Genomic DNA, 4872 nt, shown 5'->3' on the forward strand with positions numbered 1-4872 from the left:
TGCTGCGATACGTCGTGGTGATTGCTGACATAAGCAACTAGCTGACCAAATTATATTAACATGAGTTACCACCACCTATTGTACCCTAATTTTCTCGTTTAAAATAGTCAAGAATCATTTGATATAGCGATATGATTATTTTTATTATATTTACACCCATCTCTCTCTATATATATAGCTTAGTGATTATGGGTAATAGTTATATGATAAAAAGAAATAATTTGGATGGTCGTGTGTGTATGACAATATCTGGTGAGAACTGGCAACTGATGCGGGAGTTTGTGTTGACGAGAGTGACTAGTCGTTTAGGTCCAGTCCAGCCTTATAACAGGTAGGGGATAGATATAGTGACTCAGTGCTTCGATCGCTCTACGACTCTACACGGTACAACCATCCAATGCGTCAGGTGTGTGTGTATTGGTTGTGCGTTAGGTGTGTGTGTATTGGTCGTGCATCAGGTGTGTGTGTGTGTGTATTGGTCGTGCATCAGGTGTGTGTGTGTGTTGGTCGTGCGTCAGGTGTGTGTGTGTGTGTGTTGGTCATTGCGTCAGGTGTGTGTGTGGTAGTGCGTCAGGTGTGTTGGTCATGCGTCAAATGTTTGTGTGTGTTGGTCGTACGTCAGGTGTGTGTGTGTGTTGGTCGTGCGTCAGGTGTGTGTGTATATTTGTAGTGCGTCAGGTGTGTTGGTCATGCGTCAAGTGTGTGTATGTGTTGGTCGTGCGTCAGGTGGGTGTTGGTCGTGCGTCGTGTGTGTGTTGGTCAGTGCGTCAGGTGTGTGTTGGTCGTGCGTCAGGTGTGTGTTGATCGTGAGTCAGGTGTGTGTGTGTTGGTCGTGCGTCAGGTGTGGTCGTGCCTCATGTGTGTGTTGGTCGTGCGTCATGTGTGTGTGTTGGTCAGCCGTCATGTGTGTTGGTCATGCGTCAGGTGTGTGAGTGTTGGTCGTGCGTCATGTGTGTGTTGTGATCGTGAGTCAAGGTGTGTGTGTGTTGGTCGTGCGTCAGGTTTGTGCTGGTCGTGCGTCAAGGTGTGTGTTGGTCGTGCTTCGTATGTGTGTGTTGGTCATGCGTCAGGTGTGTATTGGTCGTACGTCAGGTGTGTATTGGTCATTACGTTGTCCTTGTTGGTCGTGCGTCAGGTGTGTGTGTTGGTCGTGCGTCAAGTGTGTGTGTTGGTCATGCATCCTTGTGTGTACTTTGGTCATTACGTCAAGTTGTGTTTTGAGTCGTGCGTCATGTGTGTTGGTCGGCCATGTGTGTGTATGTATGTTGGTGTGCATCTGGCAGTGTGTGTGTTGTTGTTCGTTACGTGTCAAGTCATGTTTGGTCGTGCGTCACAATATGTGTATGTTGGTCGTGCGTCATGTGTGTTGTGTGTGTGTGTTGGTCGTGCGTCATGTGTGTGTGTGCTGGTCGTGCGTCCATATGTGTGCTGGTCGTGCGTCAGGTGTGTGCTGGTCGTGCGTCATGTATTGGCTCGTGCGTCGGTGCGTGTTGGTCATAGCGTCATATGTTTGTGTGTTGGTCGTGCGTCAGGTGTGGTGTATGGTCGTGCATCCATGTTTCTGCCTACTCATGGCAAAGGATTACGAGTAGTTCACAAAGGGTCAGTGTAACTAACCCGTGGTCAAGATATTACTGGCATTGAATTTAGTATTTCAAATAAATTCTTTATTTGTTCTATACATAAAGAAACTTTTTCACAACCAGCGTGATTGCAGGAGTGTGAGGCAGTATCTGGCTGCAGGGTGTGAGGCAGTATGCCTGGCTGCAGGAGTGTGAGGCAGTATGTCTGGCTGCAGGAGTGTGAGGCAGTATGTCTGGCTGCAGGTGTGACGATATGTCTATTGTTACATTTGCGTAGAGTATTCAAACACATTGTTTTGGTTCTGTACATGAGAACTGATTCATCTAGTAAGTGCCAAAAAGTGGATACAATCTTAATATGTCAGCTATCTTGCCATTAGAGATGAAGTGTTGTGCCATTTCACACAGTGTGCTTGGACCTGTCCCTAAAGGTTCTATCTTCACACATCGAGGACAGATGTTCAAGTGTGTGGCCATATATTGGCCACACACTTCTGATAGTCTTGTTCATCTGCTCGAGAACTGCAAAATATATTCCTAACATCAGTCTAGGATTACAACATCTTGTGATTTAGTGATCTTGTTACTTCCTCCCATGTTTCACTAGTACATCTCATCATGGTAAACAATGGATCGACTTACAATGAGGCGTTTTAAAGCGTAGAAAGCATAGAAAATATTTAGTTGAAAGTAAAGAAAGGTTTGGTAGCGTGGCCGTGTTGGTTATTTACTCTGTCAATACACTTATCTTATCTTCGTCAACACACATCTATTACGTTTTTGGACGACTTCTCAACACCACTTCGTTACAACTCTTTATTATTACGAACATGACATGGACACATTAATAACACTTCCTATCAGAGATTACTAGGACATTATATTTACTTACTAGGACATCATGCACTGACACTGATTCTCGGACACGAACATGAAATGAATACACTTCCACGTAAGTAACTCATCCGACTCTGCAAAAACTCCTGACCTGGGAAAGCCCTAGCAGGTGGTCCTGGGTTGTCTCTGTGAGACTGCTCAGCTGGGCAGGAGGAAATCGAGGAGAAATCTTGCGTGACTCTCTCTCCGTAAGCAGAGACTGTCTGTCTCTCCCCGACTCTGTCTCTCCTAGCTCCCCTGAGGGCTAAGACATCCTATATATTTAGGACAGGCGTCAGGTTGGGCTGATCCAGAAGGTCTCCTTACATTGACCTCCTCGTTAATGTAAGGTCAGGTCTGGACTTTTCTGAAACTAAAGTTGTTTTATATATATATATATATATATATATATATATATATATATATATATATATATATATATATATATATATATATATATATATATACTGACTAGGTGTCTCTTACACATATTTGTTGGGGCCTGTGACATGGGAGGGATGCTGGTTGTTTGTGGCTCCTTGGTGGCGTGAGGTGCCATTTGACCTTGCTAATGTGAGGTCAGGTCTGGATATATCTGGAGATGTACTGTAGGTTTTTGTGTAGATTGGGGGGTCTAAGTTGGCTTCTTCTGAATGGGTGTCTCTTACATATTTGCCCCAGGGACCGTGTGACATGGAGATGCTGGTTGATTTGTAACCCCTTGAGCAGCTGCGAGGGTACCCTTGGCCCCCTAATGTCAGAGTCTGGACATTTTGAGGTAAGCTGCTGGTCTGACAACCCCATCACTAGTGCCTGTTTGCACTTGTCTACTTGCGTCAAACTCATCAATAAGTTCTTTCCTAATTACAGTTTAAGGGTTCTTTGACTAGATCAGATTGATTAACAGTGTGCTCTTTGTTAGACCCTGAGTTTGAAATGTTCACTGTTTTGAGGCCATGGAGAGATCCACAAGTTTGCGTCAGGTGTGTGTTGGTCGTGCGTCAGGTGTGTGAGTTGGTCGTGCGTCAGGTGTGTATATGTTGGTCGTGCGTCAGGTGTGTGTATATTGGTGTGCGTCAGGTGCATACATGTTGGTCATCGTCAGGTGTGTATATGTGTTGGCGCATCAGGTGTGTGTGTGTGTGTTGGTCGTGCGTGAGGAGTATGTGTTGATTTGTGCTTCAGCTGTGTGTGTGTGTGTGTGTGTTGGTCATGTGTCAGGTGTGTGTGTGTTGGTCGTGCATCAGGTGTGTGTTGTGTGTGTGTTTGGTGTGTGTGTGTGTGTTGGTCGTGCGTTAGGTGTAGTGTGTGTTGGTCTTGCGTCAGGTGTGTGTATGTATCTTATGTAGCGACCTGTGTAGAGCATGCTGCTCAACCGGACCGGTTCGATCCGGGCATGGTGAAACTATGGACCAAGTTTCTTTACGCCATTGCCTCTGTCTACCAGCAATTGGAGACCTGTATATTAATCGATTTGCGGATCGTGTTCCGGGGTAATAGTTAAGACAGTGCAATTGGAGCTGTCCAGTCTTCTCGGACTATTCATCAAACACTGGGTCATGCAGCTGGTTAAACACAAGTGTGGATGTTGTGTTGGCGACAGCTCCTACACACTTAAACACTGGGTCATGCAGCTCGTTAACTCAGGGTGTGGTTGTTGTGTTGGCGACCAGCTTCTACACACCTTAAACACTGGGTCATGCAGCTCGTTAACTCAGGGTGTAGTTGTTGTGTTGGCAACTTCTGCTATAAACAAATTCCATAAGGGCCCTGAACAAACCATCCTCGTTACGAGAATTCTTAATATATATATGTGTGTATGTGTATGTTTGTGTGTATGTATGTATGTATTGTTAGGTAAAAGCCCTGCTAGGATCATACTGCAACATCTCAGATTAACCCTGGCACTATTAAGAGGTTACGATGGTTACTCTTTGGGAAATAGCTGGGGTACATATACTCAACTGATCCGCCCTTAGTCTCTTATACAAGTCTCTCCAGTAAATACCTTAAAGCCAGTGTCGTAATTCTAAACACGTCCTTATTAGTTTGACCTGGAAAGGCATAAGTTAGAGATAAAATACTAAGGATATTGAGTATGTTAGATATGGAATAGTTGTAAGTTTTGGCGTCCGTGGGAAGGGTGTTCTTGGGGCAGTAGAAACCCGCATGGAGGAGAGGCAGGCGGGTAATGTTAAATGGGAAACAGTCTTCGTTCAACCTTGACTTGCCTGGTTTGTATCACATGAATTTGGGTTATGTTTAGTTCTTTGGATTTTCCTGCTTCCGTTTCCCTTCATCTATTATTGAAAATAATAGGCAATTACTGTACTTCTATAAAGCTGGGGCGACCAGCCACCTGAGGAATACCTTAAACAAGCCTCGCTCTCTCTCCTCAGGCCCCACCACCTCT

The 4872-nt window shown here is 45.0% G+C and overlaps 1 protein-coding gene across 1 annotated transcript in view; it reads left to right on the plus strand.

The window, feature by feature from the left end:
* The first annotated feature begins 359 nt into the window (after nucleotides 1–359).
* LOC121865058 (luciferin sulfotransferase-like) overlaps nucleotides 360–4872 on the plus strand; it is a 100455-nt gene continuing 95942 nt past the window's right edge. The window contains exon 1 of the mRNA XM_042364388.1: nucleotides 360–384. The gene's annotated coding sequence lies outside the window, so the exon portion shown is untranslated. The remainder of the gene's footprint in view (nucleotides 385–4872) is intronic.

Source organism: Homarus americanus, unplaced genomic scaffold (genome assembly GCF_018991925.1).
Source record: "Homarus americanus isolate GMGI-L3 unplaced genomic scaffold, GMGI_Hamer_2.0 scaffold2539, whole genome shotgun sequence".
NCBI classification, from domain to species: Eukaryota; Metazoa; Arthropoda; class Malacostraca; order Decapoda; family Nephropidae; genus Homarus; species Homarus americanus.